At 38.4% G+C, this 25,264-nt stretch overlaps 1 protein-coding gene and 1 pseudogene across 2 annotated transcripts in view; one reads left to right on the top strand and one right to left on the bottom strand.

The window, feature by feature from the left end:
• The window catches only part of LOC307055622 (BCL-6 corepressor-like), a 792,095-nt gene that overhangs the window by 55,484 nt on the left and 711,347 nt on the right, over positions 1-25,264 (bottom strand).
• On the top strand, positions 266-24,348 carry LOC307056602 (centrosomal protein of 78 kDa-like; annotated as a pseudogene). Its single transcript has 10 exons — positions 266-347; positions 2,368-2,481; positions 7,445-7,580; positions 8,767-8,816; positions 10,228-10,358; positions 19,865-19,942; positions 21,412-21,578; positions 22,639-22,810; positions 23,133-23,180; positions 23,719-24,348. The product of its transcript is annotated as a centrosomal protein of 78 kDa-like (transcript).

The following is a 25,264-nucleotide window of genomic DNA, read 5'->3' as shown; positions in this document are numbered from 1 at the left end:
CTGACCGAGCAGAATCTGGGTCACTCACTGGACTCGTAAACCAGAAGTGACTATTGAATTTCTCAGGTTGATGCTCCTGGCATATATGCTTGATCTGTGTGTGTGTGTAAATCTCTGACATAATAAGCCATACTCAGGCACACCCTATTTCCGTATTCAAGCATCTTAATTTCATCCCATTAAATCTTTGAAGTATCCGACTACCAGAAGGCATGAAGAAACCTGGGCTGAGAGTCTTCATTCCAGGAGACCTGATCTTGACTGCATGGCTGGTTTGAGGCGCATCACTCTGAACTGCAACACGCTCATTGGTGACCTGGGTGCAAGTGCTTTGGCAGAATCTCTTAGTGAGGATTTATGGCTTAGAGGGAAATTCTAAAATTGAAAATATTGAATTTTTAATATGAAATATGCTTAGCTTTTGGCATGATACTATTGTGATAGGATTTTTTTAAAGCCTCATTGTACTGATAGCTTTTATTTTGCTTTTAAACTTTCTCTAAGAGTTGCATATATCCTTTATAGAAAATACAGAGTAACAAGAGAACAATTACCTATAATTTTAATACCCAGATATAATCACTGTTCATTTTGGTGTATATACTTTCTTTTTTTTTCTAGAAATACATATGTACACTTAGGGATTACAAAAGTAGAATTGTAGTATACTTGCTATTTCATATTCCTGCTTTTTTCACTTAATGATGTATCATGTAGTATTGCGTCGTATTGATGTCCCATAGTTTAATCAATTCTTTGCAATTCTATTTAGACAGTTTGCTTTTCCCTGTCAGAAACAATGTGAATACGTTGTATATACATCTCTGTGTCCATCGGGATTACTTCTGTAGAATAAGGTACTACAAGTGGAATGACTGTGACATATTTTTAAGACATTTGATACACATGGCCAAATTACCACCCAGAAAGGCTATGCCAATTTGTAGTCCACCCCAACAGTAGATGTGAAGCCTGCCTCTCACAAACACTGGCCTGTAGCACTTGTAAAAAAATGTAAAACTACAAAAATGAGTACCTCTCCATTTTCTATGCAAGTGGGATTACTCCAAATTTTATAACTTTTTTCAATTAATTTAGTATGAGCATTTTAGCAAGTCAGTAAATTTTCATCTCCTACATCATTTTTTTGTGATTGTTCAGTATTCCATTATATGAATATGCCACAGTGCACATAGCTTATCCATTCTTGTATATAAGCTTTGTCCAGTTTTTCAGTTACAAATAGTACTCTGATATATATCCTTACCTATATCTCTGACTATTTCTTTGGGTTAAATTCTTAGAAAGAGAATTGTTGGATCCAAAGGGTATAGACATTATTTAAAGGCTTTTCTTACAGAATCTTGGCTTCATCTGATAGGAGAATAACCACATTTTGTTTTATTTTGTATTCATTTGATTGACTGGTGCAGTTTACTGGCTGTTTGTATTAATTTGGCTATTTGGCTAATTATACCCTGTGTCCATTCTTCTGTAGTGAGAGTTTGTAAGGGTTGTATCACATCCTGTCAGATCCGTATGTCTGACTTGCTATTTCTGTGTGTCATGGGGGTGTTGAAAGACTCCAGTTATTTTAATGTGATGGTCCACACAACACTTAAACGAAAGACTCATGACGGTTTCCTTTCATGTAATCGTTTTTAATACTTGTGCTTTAGTGATGATCCCTTTGGTTTAAATGAATAGGTTGTTCAGCCCCAGAACTACTAGAATTCATGATCAGTTTTTCTGGTTTTTGTCTGACCTTTTACTGCGAGGGTTCTTGACCATCATACTTTCATGATAGGTTTTTAGTATGTATTCTCTATTCACACATTGTTGAAAGTTTTTATTATTTGTATCCTCTTAGACTTGTCTTTTTTTCCTCTAAAACTAACAGTTATTACATTTCTTCTATTTTGTTTTCCCCTTTGAACTAGTTTCAAGTGTGATTTGGAGCTGAAGATCATGATCAAAAGAATGCAGTGCATTTCTGAGCTCCACCAGGTTTTGCTTGTGAGGTTTACATGCCCCTGCCGCCCTTGCTAATTATGAACTGAGATACATTTTGTGATGCTTTTTGCTCATAGGTTATATACAGTTATTCTTCAGTTCTGTAATTGTAAAATATGTTGTATGATTTATTGGTACTAAAGCCAGGGTTATCATTGCACATCCAAGAAGAGGTTTTTAAATTGGATTATGCATTATGTGTGTGCGTATATGTTTCTGTTTTTTTCCATACCCCAAATTACAAACCTGCCATGACTTGTCTTGTGCAGGACTCTTCCACACGTGAGAAAATGAGAGTTGTCTATATGTTAAATCTGTAGAGTTAGCAAGTGACCTTTTGTGTTTCATCGAAAGCACTTGACCTGCAGCAGTGCGGCCTCACCAGTGAAGGAGCAAAGGCTTTACTAAAGGCCCTTGAAACCAACAGAACTCTGCTCGTTCTGGATATAAGAAAAAATCTGCTTGTTGGTATGTGGTCACTTTTTTTAAATTGATGAACACATAGCAAAACAAAAAGAATTTGTTCAGGTATTGACAGTTTTTTAAAACTTAATGTGTTTAACTTTCCTCATCATATCCAGTTGGCCCTTGAACAACGTGGGGTTAGGGGTGTCGACTCCTACGCAGTTGAAGATCTGGGTATAAGTTTATAGTCAGTGGTTCCACATCTGTGGATTCAACCAACCTTGGATCATGTAGGACGATAGTACATATGTACTGAAAAATATGCGTGTGTCAGTGGACCCGCGAGGTTCAAGCCCATGTTGTTCAAGCTTCAACTGTACTTTTCTAGTGTTGCACTTCCCTTATGTTTTTAGCAGCTAATGTACTAATTAAAGTGAATTATACTTGTAAATTTTTCTTATCTCTACTCTGAATAGAGGTGAACCTAGATACTAAGCCTGCTTCCACCAAGAGCATTATTTCTTTCCTGTGCAACCTCTGAATTCTTGCCAGGAGTACTTTATTCATTTGTCAGATTCACAAGTAATTTTGTAATCATCTTCTGTGTGCCAGATACGGGTTTAGGGACTAGGGATAAAGCAGTGAACCAGACAGACAAAAGTCTTGCCCTCATGGAGCTTACATTCTAGTGAAGGAGATCCGATAGAAATGAGTAAACAGAGAAGTAATATAATTTTAGAGAGTAGGAAGTGCAAAAATATCTTAATGTAAGGAGAGTGAGGGAGAGCAGGTAGGACTCCATTGGATAGGTTTGTTAGGGGACAGCTTCAGTGGAGAAGGGGCATTTGAACGGAGACCTGAATGAAGAGAGGAGCAAGCCATGGAAGATGTGGAGTAAGCACATTCCAGGACAAGGAGGCAATGAGTATGTAGGCATGTAGGTGGATAGAGTATTTAAGGAAAAGCAAGGAGGCCAATCTGGGCAGAGTACCGAGTGAAGAAGAGTGTGGTATGACATGAGGTCAAGGAGCTAGCCAGGGGTCTGCTCTTGTAAAGTCCTGAAGGCCAGAGTAAAGATGTGGATTATTCTAAATGAGTAGAGGGGTTTGAACTGGAACAAGGCATGATCCAAATCGTATCTGAATAAGGTGACCTGGTATAGAGAAGGGACTTGGGAGGATCAAGAAGAGGAACAGGGGGCTTCCCTGGTGGCGCAGTGGTTGAGAATCCGCCTGCTGATGCAGGGGACGCGGGTTCGTGCCCCGGTCCGGGAAGATCCCACATGCCGCGGAGCAACTGGGCCCGTGAGCCATGGCCGCTGAGCCTGCGCGTCCGGAGCCTGTGCTCCGCAACGGGAGAGGCCACAACAGTGAGAGGCCCGTGTACCACAATAAAAAAAAAAAAAAAGAAGAGGAACAGGGAGACCAGTTAGGAGACTATCACAGTGCTCCAAATAAGAGATGTTTATGGCCTTGGTTAGGTTGGAAGTTTGCAGCAAGTGAAAAGTGGTTGAATTCAGGTTGTGTTTTGAGGGTGTAGCTATCAAGACCTGCAGATAGATGTGAGGTATGAAGGAAATAGTACCAAGGAGACAAGTCGTTGATGATTATGTGTGCAACTGGGTAGTATCACTTAGAAGAAGGGGGCTGATGGGAGGAGCAGCTTTTGAGGGAATATCAGGACTTGGTTTGTTATCTTGGATGCCCTGGTTTGATATCTTAGATGCTCTTTAGGTATCTAAGCGTCTGGACGGTGCTCAGACTGTACTTTGTATCCAAAGGTATCCAAAGCCACTTTAGATGCAAAAATGTTTAAAGTTGACCTTTGCTGCTGCCAAAATAGTAGCCACTGTGGGCAGTCTGCAAGATGGCATCTTAGGTTTCTGAGGAAGAAATTAGAATACACAAAGGGGGAAATAAGTGTATAATTATATAATGTAGATTTCATATTTAAATGTATGGGAAAAGCAATAATTAGTTGGCTTTTGGTTTTAAATGGAAATAGCCACTCATTGGAAAATAATTACTGTAATTTCAATTCATTTTACTTTAGATCATTCTGTGATGAAAACAGTTACCAAAAAAGTTCTCCAGATGGAAGGAGTGCCAAGTCAGAGGTATATAACATGTTTCAGTTCTCTCGGAAGAATTTCTCTTTAATGGCTTGGTTTTCTTTCTTTCTTAAAAGAAAATTATCAAGGTACTTTCTGCCATCTTAAAACTAAGATTTTAGTCAAATCAAATGGCTTTTCTGTTTTTGAAAATGTTGTGTAATGCTTTAATTTAGGTTCCCAGATATGCAGACTGAAAACCTTTTAACTTTTTATTTTCTGTAACATATTATCGTTAGTCACAAATAGTCTTTTTTTTTTGGTGATAAGAATGAATAGCAGGAGCAGCATTTGTGAAACCAAATGTAATATGAAACTGACTCTTTCTTGTGAGTAAATTTGAATTTTGAAACAGCAAAACAATAAGGTTTAATAAAAAGCAAAATAAATTTTTTATGTTTATGATCTGCCAATTTCCCAGAAAGAGTTTTGTGGTGACTTTAGTTATATACCAGATACATTAAAATCACCAGTGGACAGCACATCTTTTATTCAGGTGCCCTCTGAAAGTTTTAAAACTTTGTTGACTTCATATCACTGAACGGTCCACTTTAAAATGGTTAAAATTATAAATTTTCTGTTTTGTGTCGTTTACCACAATTTTTAAAAAATGTGTTGTTTGAAGATTTTTGGGTTTTATAAAGGTATTGTATTAGCATAAAAATGAAAAATTTAAAAGACCACCTCTAATCCCATTATCCTATCAAGCAATATTTACATTTTAATTTTCTCTTTCTGCTGTCTATAAACATAATTCCACATAGCTTCAATATAATTTGCCATTCTTTTCATACTAAATTTAAATTCTGTGATTCATAGTTATACTTTAACATTGCATTCACAAGGTTTCATTGAGTAGGTCAATTTTTTAAATTGGTGAAAAATTGGAAATAACCTCAAATAAACTATTGTAAACATCTTCATAAATACAGCTTTTTTTTTCTACTTAAAGTTGTATGTTTTTGATTCTCTATTCATCAACTTGCTTGGACAATAGTGTATTAAATAAGTTGTTAAGAGTGTTTATGAAGTCAAAAAAAAGCTTATGATCGTCTGCCAATTGTTATTTCAAGAGAGTGATATTTTAATAATCAAATAGTACATTCAAAGAAGTTAAGATTTGTGATATCACACTAATTAGATATTATTAAAAATTTATATCATATGTAAAGCATTCTTAAAATAGCTACATTGACTTTTGCTATGATATTAGAAATGGAAATATATATAAATAAAACATGTATATGTCAAACATATTAGGAATTCTGTAAAATTTGTACAGAATAATAGGGCATCACGGAATGAGAACAGTTAAACATTTTTTTTTAGTTAGCATGATTAAACAAAGTGGAAATGTAACTGAAGTATACAAGCTCATTGAGCTGTTTTAAGAGTAATTTTATTTCTTGGGCTTTTTTTTGTATTTGCCTCAGTTATTTGGAGACATAGAGGTAAGCCAAATCAGTATCTGGGTATATACCTAGATCCAGGTGAGTATAGGGGTGAAATAATGGTGTGAATTGTGTCACATTTATATTGTACTTATGTATGCCTAATAAAAGATGGGAACTTTTATTAGAAATTTTTTAATCTCCTAACAAGAAAAGTGTAATTTAAAAAAATTTTAATACAAATGTATTTGCATTAGTTTCTGAAAGTAAAGGAAGGGTATACACATACAAACCATATGCATACAAACATTTTTTTTGATGGCAATTAAGTTAAAAAACACAATAAAATAGCACAAAATGAACTGAGCTCCTATATATTTTTAAGAGGCATGTAAATCACAGAGGATCGTGTGGTGATTATCAATAAGCTACACTCTATGAAATATTTGTCCTGTATTACCGCATACACTCCATTTTACCCTGCATCCTAATGCTGCTAAAATATAGTAGAAAGCAGCAGCATAGCACAGGGAGATCAGCCTGGTGCTTTGCGATGACCTAGAGGGGTGGGATAGGGAGGGTGGGAGGGAGGCTCAAGAGGGTGGGATATGGGGACATGTGTATGCATATGGCTGATTCGCTTTGTTGTGTAACAGAAACTAACACAGAATTGTGAAGCAATTATACTCCAATCAAGATCTATTAAAATAAATAAATAAAATAACAAAATATAGTAGCTTTGAAGGATAAATATAACCATTTTAACCTATGATGTTTGTTTTCAGTAAATTCAAATTAAATATTTAAATGTGAATTTTAATATATGGCTTGTTCTAAGTAAAATATTAACACGTAGGTCTAGTGTTTGCAACCAAATGTTTCATATAAAGATACTTGCCTCTTTACTACTGAAATATAGGGTAAGTCTCCACATTTCACTCTTTCATCCAGTGGGTTTCATTTGTTTTTTTGTGTGTTTTCTATATGAAATCAAAGGAGCAGTGAAGGTTGACAGGCTTATAGGAGGGTGAAATTGACTCACCTACCCCCCAGCAACTTGCAGCCTTATAACTTGTATTGTTTTTACATAGAAAAATTCATCTTCAATTTAACTTTTGGTCTACTTCTGAAGATTCTGTTTGGCAGAAGTCATGGGTATATCTGTGTTTCTGTGTCCTTGAGATTCTGAAATGCCAAAGGTGTTCTAAGATTCAGGAAACTGGAGTGTTTCTGCATGATACATAAAATGTATCATACTTTGGGATTTTTTTTTAAACTTTATTTTTGCATTTCTGCACATCTCAATACTTTTGTTTTAGTTAAAAGAACTTGTTACTGTAGAGAACTTATATTTTTTAAAAATGCTGGCTTATGTACAATCTTTGTACAAAACCGATCTTTTTAATGGGCTTGGCATCATTGTCAAGTGCCTTTTTGATTCCTTTCGACGTGTGCACGTGTGACAGTTGCTCTGTAGACCTTTGGTGCATCTTGATTCCTTCTTTTCATGCTTTGTCAAACGTAGTCTTGGCCTCAAAGAAGCCTGTAAGTAATGGAAGGAAACACTCTGCTGGTAAAGAATGTTGCCCTCCTGAACCGCTACCACCTGGAGTGTCTGGTTTCCGGCCATTGTGTCCTGCAGAAAGTGCAAAAAGCAACAGGTAACCTGTTTGCATTCCCTGTCTTTTTCAGTCATTTAGAGTTCTTTATTTTGGACCTTGTATTATGTGGGTGGTCTCTGGTGCTTTGTGTAGAGGAAAAAAGGTAACTCACATGGCTTCTGCCTAATGAGCCCTCTAAGGAAGAAAAATTAAAAGTAATTGGGAGTTTCAAGTTGTTTCTCAAGTGTCACAACAGAGGTAACTCCGTGGGAGTCTTGAGGAGACTAAAATGATCACCAATTGTGCATGTGAGAAAAGTTTGATTAAAGGCAGGTGTAGTTGAGCGAAGCCCTACAGCACAGAAGTAGGAATTTGGATACGTACGAATGGGAAAAAAGACATTTTAGGCATGGGAAATAGTTTAATGCAGAATGGATGAAAAATATGCATGAGACCTATTCTAAATCAACTGGCTTATTAACTCAGTAAATCAGATTTAGTGAGTCAAACTAGCATTAGCTGATTTCTTATCCAGGGGATAGCTGTTCATAGTAATTTTTGTCACAGAACAGTAAATAAAATGGTTGAATTATAGCTTTAGGCTTGCTAAGTGAAATAGATGGCTCTAGATGATCTTCAGGTGACTTACTTGGCAGTAATCACGAAATTGGGGATTAACAATTGCTTAAGAAAACAAAGAATTGATTTTAAATAGTACTTGAAGTAGTTACTGTGTAAAATATCTGTTCAGTTGCTCATGTTAAATGGATGTTTCTAATCCCCACTGGACAACCGACTACTTTTTTGCAAATGGTAATGTGAATTGCTGTTGCATAAACTATAGTGTTGAATCCCCAGTGTTTGCACTTGAGTTTCACAGCTCTGTGGTTTCCTGTCTTCTTCCTGAGACACTTAATCGCAGGTCCATCCTCGTCACACAGGGGGGTAAATTAGAGAACGATTAATATCACCATTTAAAGAAGAGAGACTGAAATCTCAACCATCCTGAACATAGGAGCTGAAGGGGCCTCTCAGCAGTTCAGAGAGTTATTACCAAGCCAGTAGGCTGAACTCTGTTCTGTTTTCTCCGTAGCAGAGCCCTCCAGGTCCTTGTTTTGAGCTTATTTATTTTTATACACAATTCTGTATGGATACTGTACATAATACTAAATAGTTGTATTAACTGGGTTTAACTGGTGATGTATTTACATGAAGATCTAACTTCGTTTTGTTGATATCTCTTTAGGGGCTTTCCATTCATCAAAGCTCCTGATGTATGTAATCAGTTGGTGGTGTGTAGCTATCATATTTACGATATATAGGGCTTGAATTGGGAAAGGTGGATGGTCATTCTTCTTGCTTTTTAAACTGACAGAGCCTTACAAGAAGCATTTCCCTCTCTGAAATAAATCCATGTAAAACATGTTTGGTCGCTCTCCCAATGCAACTGTGTAGTTGTGTGGATTTGGCACACAACTGGCAGCCTTGTGGCTATGTCTGTAAACAAGGAAGCCTGTTTTCCAGTCCGCAAATCAGCTGTTACCCAGTGAAACGAACTTGACTGCCATTTCTGACCCCTCACATGGAGCTGTCATACTCAAGAATGTTCACATGTTTTCAAGAAACGTTGTTTGCGGGCTATATGTACAAATTCCTGATCTGAAAGCCAATATAAAGCAACATCTCCCAAACCTCTTCTCTCAGCAAGGCCACAGACATTCCCTCGCTTATGGCCTCGTGGCAAGCTAATACTGTCAGTATCAGATTCTCCTTCCCAGTGGTCTTGGGAGACTGCATAGTTGCTCTGTGAATGGCACCACTGCTGAGGTTGAGAGAAGAGCATCTTGGGTGTCAGTCCTGGCCTTGCATTCCCAGAGAGAGGGGTGTGCACCTTGTTCTCCTGTTAGGGTTTTCCTATGCTGCAGGGTTTGCTGCTTGTTGTCAAAATTATGTCCTAGTGACTTGTCTTCTGCGTGGTTATGTAATCCCAGCACAGTTCTTTATGATCTGTAGACTTTTATGGGGTTGTGGCCAGGTCAGTTTTTAAATGTTTGGAAATGCCCTATTGAACAACATTGCAGTGGCAGTGAAGCTTGCTGGGAGAATTGTTGCCCTAGTTTTGGCTTAAGGGTGGTGAGAAGATGAAATTTTTGATGGGTCAGTTTTGGTTGTGTATGTGTATGTGATTTATTTTTTAAAATTCTAATGTCTATTATTCACAGCTTAGATATGTTGACTTTCTGATTATTCATCAGTCCCTTTACTGATGTATTTTCCTCTGAAAAACTACATTTTCTTCCAGACTGTTTTTGTCTGATGGTGAAGAATAAATTTTTCATTTGCAGTATAAAGTTGATCTGAGAAAAAATGTTTACCTTGGATCTTCACTTGGCTTCTGTGAAAGAAACTTAATAAAATAATATCGGCAATTCCCATTACTAATCCTAACCACGTACAACAGAGGTCTGTACAGTAACATAGCAAAAATAAGTTACTGTACTTTTACTTAGTCATTGCCTGTTTTACACTAAAGAGCAGTGAGAGACATTTATAAATAATGATACCTCAGATCACTTTTGTTAAGTGTCCTCTAATATTTGGATATTTGGTATCTGGCTTGTGTTGTTTTTTATACAATCTTGTCTTCTTTTTTTGCACTTTAGTTTAACAACTCTGTGGTTTCCTATCTTCTTCTTGTGACACTCAGGTCCATCAGAATTTCCTGTGACTGTGACAGTAGAGAGTCCTTCCTCCTCAGAAATCGAAGAGGTCGATGATTCCTCAGAACGTGTTCAGGAAGAGCCAGAGAAAATCCGTTTGAAACAAGAAGCATTGCAGGTACAGAGTTATCACTTTAAAGCTATAGAGAAGATTATTTTTCAAACGGAAGGCTGATTGCAACACAGCACAGCTTGTGTGAGGGTTCTGTTTTCTCCTCCCACCTGCATTGTATCCCCTTGAATGGTTCCTTAAGCTTAGACCAAGGTGAATGGTGGACATTTGAACTCTAAGAAACTAAAATCAAAACATGTCGTTAGTAATATATTTTCCTTTCCTTAGAACCTTAGTATATTAGATTTAGGGAGAAGCTTAGTGATCATAAGATAAGGAAATTGAGTTCTGATTGAATACAGTCAGCTGATTCAGTGCTCTTGTTCTACAGATGAGAAAATGGACAGTTCTAGTTGAACTCTCTTTTTTTTTTTTTTTTTTTTTTTTTTTTTTTTTTTTTTTTTTTTTCGTTATGTGGGCCTCTCACTGTTGTGGCCTCTCCCGTTGCGGAGCACAGGCTCCGGACGCACAGGCCCAGCGGCCATGGCTCACGGGCCCAGCCGCTCCGCGGCATGTGGGATCTTCCCAGACCGGGGCACGAACCCGTGTCCCCTGCATCGGCAGGCGGACTCTCAACCACTGCGCCACCAGGGAAGCCCTGAACTCTCTTTTTATAAGAGGAAAATATGGCCTCATTTTAAATAAAAGTAAAGTTGAAAAAAGTTTTGATGTTGATATTCTCCTTTCCTAAAATCAAAAATATCAAGAAGCTACATTCTATTACCAAATAAACCTGACCTCTAATGTCATTCCATACTTTTGTTTGTATGGACAGAAAAGAAAAATTGATTTTTATAAGAAATTTTTGCACCTCAATATTAATATATTTATTTTATTTCAACTTTAATGCAGAGCTGAACATTTCTAGTAAATAAAGGAACACCATTTGGGGGGGACCTTGTCTTTGTGCTACAAAGTCCATGTTTAATTTTTTAAAATTATTTAATATGACTTTCTCTTCATATGAAACATGACACTTGACAGGTTTCAGAACTGATTATCCCATTATTGTAGGACTACGGGAATTACTCTTTGATTTTCAAAAGAGAAAGTTAGATTTTTATTTTTTAATTAAAATTAATGATAATATAGAGAAAATTTAAGAAAAGAACTTAGAAAATTATGAAATGTTAGAGTAGGAGAAGTCTATAGTTCATGTAGAGTTACTCCCTTTCGTTTTATAAATGAGCACCTACAATTTGTAGAACGTAAGTGGTTTATTAGTAAATGGCAGAGTATGACAAGATCCTAGAGCATCTAACCCCCATTCTTTGTTATTTTAGATGTGGTGTATTCATTTCCTTCACGAATAGACCACGAGATTGTATTTGTAAAAGCAGTAATAGACACTGGGGAAGTCCAAGAAGTTTAAACACTGGGACCACAGAATAGCAGATTCAGAATGCACTGAGAACCCTTTTAGCTCTTCTCTGTTTTGACAGGGCACTACAATGATGGTATCAAAGTGTTTAAGTATATATGCCCACAACAATCAAGAGATTTCAACATAGTTTTGAAAGACAGAAGACAGGTGGAAGAGTGTGAAACTGAAGCAGTAGAACAGAGGAAAAGCATCACCTAGAATATGCACAGGGACCACGTGCAACTGAGGAGGATTCTGACCCCACCTGAAAAAGTAGCCCCATGCTCAGGTGCGCATGTAGGAGAGAGGGTGGAGTTAGTTAAAAGTGTGACTGAGATAGGGGAGCTCATTGAAGGGATGTGTTTGGGGGAGTGGACTCCCAGCCCCGCCCTCACGCTCCTGAAATGAGATGCTTTCATTTTGAAAACAGTGAAACTGGCGAGAACTGGGGCAGCTCGTATGAGTTTTTACACCCTAGAAAACTGTGTTTGGGGGAGATCCTGTTACAGTTACTCCCCGCTTCTTCCTGCATAAGAAGCCAATCAATCGTTGAGTTCAGGGAGCTTTCTGCGCTCATTCTTAAATAGAAAATAACTGTCATTTGCCTGTTAGTTGAGTAAAGCTTACAACATGAGAGAGGGGGAAAGAGTGCAAACATATCCTAGTAGGACCAGGGACAATTTAGGGAACAGAATAATTTAAGAAAAAACCCTAATTAGTATCCTGAGAGAGGTTTAAAAAGAGCTAGCAACTATAAAATAAGACTAGGGTATTAATGAAAAGGAGAATGGTCAGAAAGCAAGAGAGTTCTCCTGGAAATGAAAATATGGTTGCTGAAATAAATTCAGTAGGAATTTAAAAAATTTCTCAGTATATAAAAAAGAAAGATACAATGGAAAATGTGATAGAAATATGTTAGAGAGGCTGCATCTGGGAGATCCCACATGTTACTATTAGAAACTCCAGACCCAGAAAAAAAATGGAGGGAAGCTGTCAAAGGGCAACAAAATTCCCCACAGCTGAAAGTAGACATCAGGCCTCAGATTGAAAATAGTTATGCAAGATGAGCAAGAATAGACTCATACCTAGGCACCCTTCATTGTGAAACTTTAAAATACTGAAAAAATAAATTAGAATAAAATACTGAGAGGATACATCCATTCCAGAGAGAAAAATACTGGTCACCTAAAAAAAAAGGTTAAAACCTGACTTTATCATACTTGTCATGAGCACCATGGATCCTGGAAGGCATTAGAAAGATACCTCCAAAGTTTTTCAGGCACATAATTTTCACCCTAGGGGTTTGTATCCAGCCAAACTATGAGTCATAAGTGGAGGCTGAAGAAGATATTTTGTACCCAAAGAAATTTGAAAAATTGACCTCCTGTGCTACACCTTAAGCTATTTATAGACATAATCCAGCCAAATGAGGCAATAAACCAAGAAGGAAGGTAATAGGGGATTCAGTGCAGATTGCAGCTAGTCTAGAGTGGAGAGGCTTCTATTGATTGTGTGATTGAGAGCTTAGAAACACCTTGAGGCATATTGTACTTACTAGGTGTTAGGCACTGTTGGAAGGGAGGAGGGAGAGGAAGAGGAGAAGGAACTTGGACTCCAGAGGAGAAAAGGCTATACGGACATAAACCTGAAGCACACTAAACTATGGTTGATTTTTAAGCTACTATTGGTGAGGAAGGGAAGAATCCACTTCAACTTGACACTGTAGATGGCCCCCTTTTCAGTGACACACAGGGGTAATGACCACGTATCTAATTTGTTGTCCAAACCAGAACTTGTCCAAACTCCTTACACTTCAATAGTGTAAGGAGGCACTCTAATGCTGTAACATCAGGACAACAGGTATAAACTGGAACAGCCCAAGGCGGCTTGGGGTATGTGGTCACCCTGCACAAGGGCAGTGACACTGGCACAGTATGGAACGAGCTGTAGTCTATACACAGACACACAGTACATCTGCAGTGGGCAATAATAATTTCATTGTAATAATGGCAATACTGTCTTGGTTTGCAGCTTTTATTGTCAACGTGCATGTAATCACAAATATCTAATGTAAACTATACTTAGTATGTGTTAGTATTAACTTGGTATGTACTGAAATGTATTGTGTACTAGTATGTACTTAGTATATATTAGTCTCTAAGTGTTTTTGCATATATTAACTCATTTAATCCTCTGAATAGCGTTATGAGGTTGGTGCTAATATCATTCCCACTTTTGAGAACAGGAAGCTAATACAGGGAAGGAACTTGCCCAGGCTGTACCTAATTTAAGGTTGGATCGAGGCTTTGAGTTTAGGCTCTCTGCCTGTTCTCTTAAACCTTACTCCGTACTGACTCTCAAATAACAGAAGACTTAACTGCACATAGAACAGAATATAAATTTCAACTTTGACAACGTAACAGCTAGGTTTGGAAGGTAGACAGGAGGTAGAAAAAAGGGAAGATGGTATGAATGTCCTCATTTTACAAAGCGTGACGTTGAGAGAGTTTCTAGTTGATCAACAATGTAGGTTTCTAAGTATATCACTACAAGTCAAAGAGATCATGAGCGGTGGAATAACTCATGCTGACATAACTTTACTGAGCAGTGTGGACATAGGAAAGAGTGTAGAGGAACTAAACCCTTACTTATTAGTAAGTTAGAAAGTGAACAGATAATGCCTCCAATTTAGTGAGAAAATAGTCATGGAAGAGTATTACTTGGAAATGGAGAAGAATTCAAAATAACAATAGTTGGACCTCCCTGATGGCGCAGTGGTTAAGAAACTGCCTCCCAAGGCAGGGGACACGGGTTCGAGCCCTTGTCCGGGAAGATCCCACATGCCACGGAGCAGCGAAGCCCGTGCACCAGAACTATGGAGCCTGTGCTCTAGAGCCCGTGAGCCACAACTACTGAGCCCATGTGCCACAACTACTGAAGCCTGCGCGCCTAGATCCTGTGCTTCATAACAAGAGAAGCCACCGCAATGAAGAGTAGCCCCCGCTCGCCGCAACTAGCGAAAACCTGCACGCAGCAACGAAGACCCAATACAGCCACAAGTAAATAATAATAATAAAATAATAAAAAATAACAATATTTGACGTAAACCTCATAAAAAAGGAAATCCATACAGCCAGTAAACACAGAAAAGTGTACGACTTCATTAAGTAATAAGTGAAAAGTGAGTCAAAACCAAGGAAACTACATGTCAATCAGATTGACAAATACATAAATAAAAAGTCTGGTAGTATCAGGTATTGTAGACCTGAAGTACTATGGGAATCTTCTACCCTGTTTATACTGGAGTATAAATCGACACAACTACTTTGGAAAGCATTTAGCCCTCTCCATCAACTGAAGGTATATAAATAGCCTGTGAGCCAGCAGCCCTCACCCCTGCCCTATGTAAATGCACCAGAATAATGGGTACAGCAGGATTCCTGTCCATGATTTGCATTAGCACAAACTGAAAACAAACCAAATGTCCATTAAGAGTCAAAAATTAAATAAATGATGTGTATTTGTACAGTGGGAAAACTATCCAGCAATAAAATTGAATGAACTAGAGCTACAGGCAGCAATGTGGATGAATTTTTTAAACCAAGGTTGAGAGAAAGAAATAAGATAGAAAAGACTTCATATACTATGATCCTGTACATAAAGTTAGATGTTGACACAACTAAACTCTTTTGTTAGGGATGCATGCAGGTTAAAGGAAATGACTGTCAAGAAGTGAGGTTGGTGTTTAACCGGGAAGAGGGAAGGAGCTTGTGATGAGAAAAGGATATGGGGGGTTTTTGCGATGCTGACAGATTCGAGTAGTGCTTATGTAAGTATTCTCTTTTTATTTGTCACATTGACAGTTTTGTTCTGTGCACTTCTCAGTACACATATCGTATTTTACAATTAAAAACTGCGTAAAGAATCAGTCGCTTCTTGAGTGCTGGATGTGGGAGTGGGCTGAGACCGTTTCATTTTAAGCCCTTCACTACTGTTTGCATTCGCATGTTCATTCATTCAGCATTAATTGCACATATTCTATGTACCAAGCACTCTTCTAATTTTATATGTGTTTTAACTCATGTAATTCTCACAAGAGCTCTGTAATATGGGAGCTTATCTCCATTTTATAGATGAGGAAGTTGAGGCCTAGAGTTATAGAACTTGTCCAAGGTTATGTAGCTAATGGGTAGTGCCAGGCCCATTTGCCTCAGAGAATCTGAATATTTACAATATAATCTAAAAGAGAAATGTAATGACTAATTATAAGCAAAAAAATTGCACATTAAAGAAGATGACAAGTTTTCATCTATCCAGTTAGAGAAAAACACACAGTCTGTCTTTCACACACGTACATCTTATATGTACGTGTGTGGCAGGGATTTTCCTTATTAAGCAATTATTTATTGACCGTCTACGTTGTGCTAGGCACAGGTGCTGGGGATAAACACTTAATAAAATACACCCCCTATCTTCAAATAACTTGCACTCTAAGTGAGGAAGTAAGCCAACAGTTTTAGTAGAGGTTATATACCAAGTGATACATCGCTGATGGCAGTGTAAAATCTCAGAAATCTTTTGGAAAGAAGTCTGGAGATAGGTACCTCAGAGCCTTAAAAATGTTCATTTGCTTTGATCTCAAACTCATTTTTATGGATTTATTGTAAGAATGTTATTCTCAATATGGAAAAAAGCCTTCATGCATAAAAACGGTTATTTTGTCTGATAATATTGAAAAGTTGGAAAGAATTTAAGTGTGTAAAATGGTTAACCAGTAAACCCACTCAGTGGAATATTTTGTAGCCCACACAAAAAATCAAGGTTATGAATCCCCTGATTATATGAGAAATGATTGATTTCAATGTTAAATGGAGAAAAGTTGAACATAAAATTTGATATCCAATATGATGGGAGCTTTGTCCCAGAAAAATCACCCTAGCCAGTGTACAGAAGGGAGGAAGGAGAGCAGATGGCAGGAAGGAAAATTATTCCAAAGCCTTATCATTAGTCTTACTTAAGTAATAGAATATCAAACAATTTTACTTTCTAACGTTTTTGGTTCCATATTTCCATGTAAGGGACATGAATTGTGAATACTTTGTAGGAGGAGGGTACACTTTTTCACAAAAATTGAACACTGTGTTCTAATTCCCTCCATTAGAGGGAGAAACTGTTGCATGTAATTGCACTTTGATGTGCTATTTAGAACCAGTCAGGAATTTTAGTCTACTTTCCTCTGACCATGCTGAGGGTTTTTTGTTTTTTTGTTTATTTGTTTAGAATTTCTTTGAAATCAGTTTTAGAAGATTGATTAAACCATTATATTAAAAGTAGAGGGGGGGCTTCCCTGGTGGCGCAGTGGTTGAGAGTCCGCCTGCCGGTGCAGGGGACACGGGTTCATGCCCCGGTCCGGGAGGATCCCACATGCAGCGGAGCGGCTGGGCCCGTGAGCCATGGCTGCTGAGCCTGCGCATCTGGAGCCTGTGCTCTGCAATGGGAAAGGCCACAACAGTGAGAGGCCCGCGTACCACCAAAAAAAAAGAAAAAAAACAAGTAGAGGAATTTTGCAATTTTTTTCCCTTTTTCCCCATTGAAAACTTGACTGGCTTTAGTAATGAAACATTAAAGAATTTGAAGTTCTTAGACTCTCAATTTTTTAAACATGTTCTGAATATAAAAATATATGTTCATTGAGCAAATGTTTGAAAACAATGAACAACTTCTTGAAGGAAATAAAAGCCACCTCTGCATGTACACACACCTAATCTGCTCTTTTGTCTTAAAAAAGTATCCGAAATATTTTGCCATGTCACTAACTACTCTTCTACATCAGAGAATTTGATTAAGCTTATGCATCATCTCCCAGGAAAAACGCACAGATACATTTTGAATGTAGCACTCCTGAAGCCCATTCATGAACTCTGGTTGAGACCTCTTGTCATTCTTAGTGGCTTCATAGCGCATTCCTTCAGACGATGAGCTGTTTTTATTTAAACCAGTCCCAATTCGGAGGCTCTTAGCTTTCTTCTAGGGTTTGGTTATCAACAATCTTATGACATCATGTTGGTAGATAAATCTTTGCCCACATCTTTGATTTCCTTAGGGTAAACTCCTGATGTAGGATCGTTGTTAGGTACCAAAAGCTACTGTCCAGAAAGTGATACCAGCTCCTCTCCCAATGATGGCAGGTAATAGAGTTCCTCATTCTTTAAGTGATTGTTCAAAGCAGTTAACATGTATAAATATACCTTACTGTTTTCATAAGTATAGGTATTATGATTGTTTATCACTGCATAAGAAACCACCCCAAAACAGTGGCCTAAAACAATGACAATCATTTATTTTGTTCACGAACCTGGAGGTTGAGTAGAATATTAATTCTTTTACTACACTCTTACTGACTGAAAACAATACCTATTTGACTAGCTCAGAGTTCTGTAGGTCAGAAGTCCAGGCACAGCGTGACTGGGCTTCCTGCTCAGATACACACGGGAACATGTGGGTTCCCTCCTGAGAGTGTTAAAGCACGTGAAGTTTAAGTGTAAGATATTGAGCCCCAAACGTTGGATGTTCACCATAGTTTGTGTGGGCCGCAGAGGTGAAATCAAGATGTCAGTCTGGCTGTGTTAGCGTCCAGAGGCTCTGGGAAAGAATGCCTACAGGCTTCTTCCGGCTTGTTGGCATAATTCAGATTCTGCAGTTGCAGGACAGAGGTCCCCATTTCCTTGCTGGCTGTCAGTCGGGGCAGAGTTTCAGCTCCTAGAGGCCTCTCGCTTGCCTTCCCTGCCGCAGCATTGGACTTCTTCAGAGCCAGCAATGGAGAGTCTCCCTCTTGTCCCTTTTGTACTTCAATTCAGGAAGAGTTCAGGTCCTTTTCATGGGGTGCCTGAGTAGGCCACATCCACCTAAAATAATCTCCCTATCTTAAAAGATCAACTGATTTTGAACCTTAATTCCATGTGCAAAATCCCTTCACTACAGCACCTACATTTAGAGTTTGATTGGATAAGTGGAAGGTGAAGGTTTGTGTACTTGAGTAAGTGGTCATCTTGGGGGCTCTGTCAGAATTCTGCCTATTGCAAGCAGTGTCCCCACTTCAAGGACCGAAGTGTCTTAGTTCCTAAAACTCCTAAGATAGTTTATCAGTGTTCATTTTATTTCAGTGACCTTGGTGAAGGGAAGACTACCACCTCCGTGAGCAGGAATGGCAGCCAGCTTCCTGAGTCCACAGTGTGGCTCTGCTACTTAGTGGTGTGACCTTGGCTGTGCTGCTCTACTTACTCTACTTCTCTGCCTCTGTTTCCCTCATCTGTAAAATAACATGGAGTTAGTGATCGTTCTTTCCTCGTAGGGTTTTTTGTTTTATAAATTTATTTTTGGCTGCATTGGGTCTTCGTTGCTGCTGGCCAGCTTTCTCCAGTTGCGTCGAGCGGGGTGCTACTCTTCATTGCGGTGCGGTGGCTTCTCTTATTGCGGAGCACAGGCTCTAGGCGCGCAGGCTTCAGTAGTTGTGGCACGTGGGTTCTAGAGCGTAGGCTCAGTAGTCGTGACGCACAGGCTTAGTTGCTCTGCGGCATGTGGGTTCTTCCTGGACTAGGGCTCGAACCCGTGTCCCCTGCACTGGCAGGCGGATTCTTAACCACTGTGCCAGTAGGGAAGCCCCCTCTTAGGGTTTTGATGATTCGATTATTTAATACCCAGGGAACTCCAGGAACAGTGCTTGACTGTAAATTGCTTTAAAAGTGATTACTTTTTTAAAACATGCTTTTGAATCTGCAATTACGCAGTTCAGGTATGCTAAGTAGGTTCGTTAATAGGACTTCCTGCTATAAAGAGACCCACAAAGAAAAATAGAATTTTTCTTTCTTGGTTGTAACTTCTTATTTCTGACTTACTATGTTATATGCATATGCCTTTTATGGTGGGCTGCCACAGATTTATGTTGGAAAGAGTGGAATTTAAATAAATCTTTGCAAATTTGATAGATTTTGATCATTCATTTCACTGGCATGGTATGCTATGACCAGTAGCAGACTAAAATCTGAGTTCACTTCTGGCTCTGCCCCTAAATCCTGATGAGACCAATAGCTGGAAAGGCTTTTGGATATTATACTATGAATTACTTATAATATTGACTCTGTTTGTTTAGGAAACCCTGGAGGAGTGCCTAAAGCAGTTAAAGGAGGAAAGAGTAATAAGACTGAAGGCTGATAGACGAGTCAGTGAGGTAAACACGTTTCATCTGCTTTTGAGTGTTTTGGTTTTATTTTGATTTGATTTTAAGCCATATACACATATTTTGTAAGCTTTAAAACTGTAATATGATGCAAATTGGTTGTATCATATGGACTTTTGCATTTACTGGTATTTAGTGATCATATGATCTATATTCCAGAAAGCATGTTTTTAAAGATGTGAAAATCTGGTTTTGTGTATGTGTGTGTGTGTGTGTGTGTGTGCTTTTATATGACATTAGCTTATTTCCTGTTCATGATTCTTTGATTCAAGAAGGCACTTTCTGTGCATATATTGTATATACAGTAACATAAAAGACATGATGAGACTCTCCTGGCAATGAATTAGGAAAGTGAATCATTTAAATAAATTTAAGATATTGGAAAACTTCCAAGAATGCAATGAAAGATAAAAATATATACTATGAGAATTACATTAGGTAATGTGCATGAAAGCAGGGCATAATCTAAAAAGTTCTATCTAAATATTTATCACAGGGTGAGTGTAGGGAGGAATTTTTGAAAGTGCATCCATTGGATTGGCAGACACTCATTCAATAAACGTTGAGCACCTGCTCATGTAAGGCAAAAGGGGCATCATGAACATTAACGGCCTTTCTGAGAAATACGAGAGTTGAGCTTACAGGGGGTTTTAAGTGCGTAGATGATGAGCGGAAGGGGAAGAGTGCACGGGGGTGAATATTTTCAAGAAGCCAAAGAAAATACTGGTGATCGTACATTTAATAAATTGGGTTGGGTATGATTTAGGACTTTTAAACGTAAGCATTAGATATTTTACTCACTAAAGTTAATTCTTAACATTCAGCAGAGTTGTAATATGTTTTGTTCAAATCAGATTCTATAATTCACTTTCTAATTTAAGGGAAACTTAAAGCAGGTCATTTTCTAATGTGGAATGAGGCTCCATTATGAATTGAACCAGTTAGAAATGTGATCTTTTGTGAAAGATCATTAATAAAACGGTAACTTTGGTTTATTTATATACCACCTAAGTGTTATATAGGAAACTTTGTTGGGTGCCTGTGGGTTTTGGTTATTATGTGATATGGTCTCTGTCTTTACTGGCGGAGGGTTACATTAATTATAAATTAATTACATTTTGAGTGTTTTAGTTTTGTTCCTTGAAACTAGGCAAGACTACTTTTTGTTTGTTTGTTTTTTGTTTTTTGGGGGGTTTTTTTTGCGGTATGTGAGCCTCTCACTGTTGTGGCCTCTCCCGTTGCGGAGCACAGGCTCCAGACGCGCAGGCTCAGCGGCCATGGCTCACGGGCCCAGCCGCTACGCAGCATGTGGGATCTTCCCGGACTGGGGCACGAACCCGTGTCCCCTGCATCGGCAGGCGGACTCGCAACCACTGTGCCACCAGGGAAGCCCAAGGCAAGACTACTTTTGATGACAATGAGAAAAAATCATGTCAGACGTTTTCAGTCTTCTTGTATAGCTGGAACATGAAAATGCCCAGTTAAGAAACTCAACTTTCTCTTTGTCTGAAGCCCTTCATGCCCACTCATTGACAAGCATGATCCTGGGTGATGAAGGTGTTTTGGGCAGCACTGAGAATTCTTTTCAGAAGTTCCATGCTTTCCTGGTTCTCCTTAAAGATGCTGGGTTAGTTCATTTCTCTTCATGGCATTCTTCTCTTTGCGACTATAATGGTAGTTTGCTGAGGAACTGGAGCAATTTTCATCACTTACGTGGCTATATTTAGCCAAATTTAGTGTAATTATAGGTAATATAGTTGACGTTTTAAAATGAGGAATTAAATTTTTTAAGAAATGCAAATAGGGAAGCCTGCTTTGGTAGAGTGGGGAGCCCATTATAAAAGAGTAACCTGTAGACAGAGTGATTAGTAGGTATAGTTGTTTTGTAAAGACTAAATTAAAGGCAGTTTTCATTGAAAATAGTCGGGAATGCATACGAATTTTCCTATCTTTCACTTATTTTGCTTGTTTGATAAGTTTGAATTAAAGTTATCTTTGCCTTAGACATAAAAATGATTATTAATCTGCAGGGGAGATATATAGGTCAGTGGTTCTCAACCGGGAGCAATTTTGCTGAAAGAGGGAAGTGGAGATTGATAGTTGATGGAGTGGTGTTTTGTCAGTGAATGAATTGGTGTTGGTGTTGGGAAGGAAGGAACAAACACATTCTTGGAAACTGGAGGAAAGGTGGTAAAGAAGTGTGGGAATGGAGGTGTGACAGGCAGTGGACAGGGTGCATGGTACATATTGAAGCTGCTAGTGAGACAGTGGGATGTCTCCTAGAGGATGAATCTGGAAAGGGCTGAGGATTTGGGGGAGAGAGAGGCTTGTAGTCTGGAGTAGGATGTTGGCTTTTAAGATTTTAGAAGTAGGGCTTCCCCGGTGGCGGAGTGGTTGAGAGTCCGCCTGCCGATGCAGGGGCTACGGGTTCGTGCCCCAGTCTGGGAGGATCCTGCATGGCGCGGAGCAGCTGGGCCTGTGAGCCATGGCCGCTGAGCCTGCGCGTCCGGAGCCTGTGCTCCGCAACGGGAGAGGCCACAGGAATGAGAGGCCCGCGTACCACAAAAAAAAAAAAAAAAAAAAAAAGATTTTAGAAGTATTTCATGATTGTAGGTCTGGGGAAATCTAAACTGCCCTTCTGTGATTATAATAACCTTTGTCTTTTCTCCTTTCCTCCTCTCGTCTAGGCTTGGGCAGTTGGCCACAATGGCTGGTATAGATCAGTCAGATTTTCATTTACTAGGTCGTCCCCCGATGAATTGTACTGTTAGTAGTCCACCTAAAGAAGAAAAGAAGGCACTTGAAGAAGGAAAATCAGAATCAAAACAGGGTGCCCCATAACAAATGCAAAATAGCCAAGTAAATGGACAGAACAGCACTTAATGATTCTAAGAGTGATTAGCAAAAAGGAAATGACCAAGTCAGGGAGAAAACAATAATGATCAGTCTCTAATGGTTCACATGCTCGGGAGCTAGAAGACTCTGGAGTCCTTTCCAAATCTGAGATTAGTAAATGTGTGCCCATTTCATGATACTGTACTTTTGTAAATAAGGAGACTGGAAGTTCTTTAGAAAATTTATGAGTTAAAGCAAACTATCCTTAATGAAGAAAGAAGACATTAGAGAAAATATTCCAGATTTTAAATTGTATAAATGTCTATTCTGTTCATCTTTTATCTAGGTTTCTATTTGTATGCAGTCAGCTTACAATGAAGGAACACTAATGAAGGTACACATACTGATATAATTTTTAAAATAAGTAATCCAGACATAGCTAATAGGTAACATATTAGAGTGAATCACCTGGTTATGGGAATGGGAGGGGAAAACCTGTCAGCTTTTCCTCTAGCCTTACTTGGAGCCCCCATCAGCCAATCTCAGAGTGGTCTTGGGAACTGACAGCTTGAGAACACAGTCTGGTCACAAACTATATACGGTTTACATGTGCCTGTAGGATAGAAAAGAAGTTAATTATCTTACAGAATAGGGTTTTATTTTTAGTGAGGGAAAGGAAATGGGTAATAACTACCCCAATCACCAAAGTCTGAAAACGTAGCGGACATAGCCTTGGTTATAGCTAGGTTAAGCTGAGAATCACTTGGCAAGATATAATTACAAAAAAAACTGGCTCTGAAATCTTCTGATTAATCAATTGACTGTGTTAATAATAAGATTACAGAGTAACATTGAAGTTTTGAACTCTACTTTTTAATGGTTGGCTTTGTTCATCACTGAATTTTTGTCTTGTCTTTTGTCTTCCCCTCCACTTTCCGAAAATTACAGGTGATGCTAGGATTCCTTTGCCTCTCGACTCCTTCCGTGTCCCAGCGTCTACTCAGGAGGCCTTAGAAACTTCCAAAGACAACCTGGGGGTCCCAGTCACAGAGCAGCGGCAGTTGTCTTTTGAAGATTTCATTGCTAGAACATGTTCTCCTTCAGCAGACGTCATTTCTGGAACTGGAAGTCAAAGAAAAGACGAGGAATTATCTAGAAATAGCAGGTCTTCTTCAGAGAAAATGAGCAAAGCAGGTGAATAGACCAAAAACTACTCTGCTAAGAAACAACCTGGGAAGGACCTGCATTCCTGCTCTGACTCACCTGTAAAGCAGAAAAGCAAAGGAATTGGGCAAAATAATTCTTTGGTTAATAAACCAATTAAAAGTGAGTCTTCGAAAAAACACATTTCTGTTAAGAAAGAGAGTAGAATAGTGACTGTTTCATCAAAGACAACTAAAAGTAAACTCAGTCTACTAGAACAGTCTGAAAGTGATACTCTTGGATCTGATTGTGAATTTCAAGAAAGCATCCATACTCTATCACGCCTAACATAGGTCTAAATCTTTTAAAATTATGTTTTTGCCTTCAAATTTTAATAAATTACTTATGTTTTTATTATAGCATCTGGTGTTTTCAGTTACTTGACTGGAAGCCATTAGAGAAAGATTTTTTTATCTATACTTTTTTATTGTAATGAAAGTTTGGGTGTACTTTTCCTTGTAACACTTTGCACCATTCATTCAGCTAGTGTTTACTGAGGGCTTCATATGTACAGGACTTCTCTGGGTGCTGTTGCTTTCAGCAGTGAACAAAATAAAGCCTTTACTCTCCTGGAACTAGCACTCTGTGGTGGGAGAAAACATAAACAACAAAGCAGGCTAAGGGTTAAAAAGAGATGGGAATAATAAATGGAATACTTTTACCATTTGGTTAAACATCAAACTATTATAAATCACACGGCCAGAAGCCATTGACATATTTTAATTCATAATAACCAGAGAGCCTCAAACATTTACCGAGGCACTTAACCGTGTTTATGGATTACAGCAACGCTCTGAGGTAGGGAACTCTTACCATCCCCATTTTATAGATGAACAGTCTGAGGAGACATGTGAGTTTCCCAGAATTGCACAGCTATAAGTAAGTGGGAAGTTGCAATGTGACCCGAACCCATGCTCTTTTTTTTTTTTTTAATGTATGGACTTTATTATCTTTCATTTGTTTCTGATTTATGTGAATTTTTTCTTTAAAGATTTTTTCTGATGTCAACCATTTTTAAAGTGTTTATTGCATTTGTTACAGTATTGCTTCTGTTTTATATTTTGGTTTTTTGGCCTCAAGGCATGTGGGATCTTAGCTCCCCGACCAGGGATTGAACCCTCACCCCCTCCATTGGAAGGCAAAGTCTTAACCACTGGACCACCAGGGAAGTTCCCCTTATGTGACTATTTTTCTGGCAATTTTTTTTAATTTTATTTTTTATTGACATACACTTGAATTACAGTGTTGTGTTAATTACTGCTGTACAGGAAAGTG

The sequence above is a fragment of the Hyperoodon ampullatus genome, assembly GCF_949752795.1.
Source record: "Hyperoodon ampullatus genome assembly, chromosome: 7".
Classification (NCBI taxonomy): domain Eukaryota; kingdom Metazoa; phylum Chordata; class Mammalia; order Artiodactyla; family Ziphiidae; genus Hyperoodon; species Hyperoodon ampullatus.
Note: the sequence above shows the minus strand (reverse complement) of the source record. Positions and strands in the feature narration are given on the sequence as shown.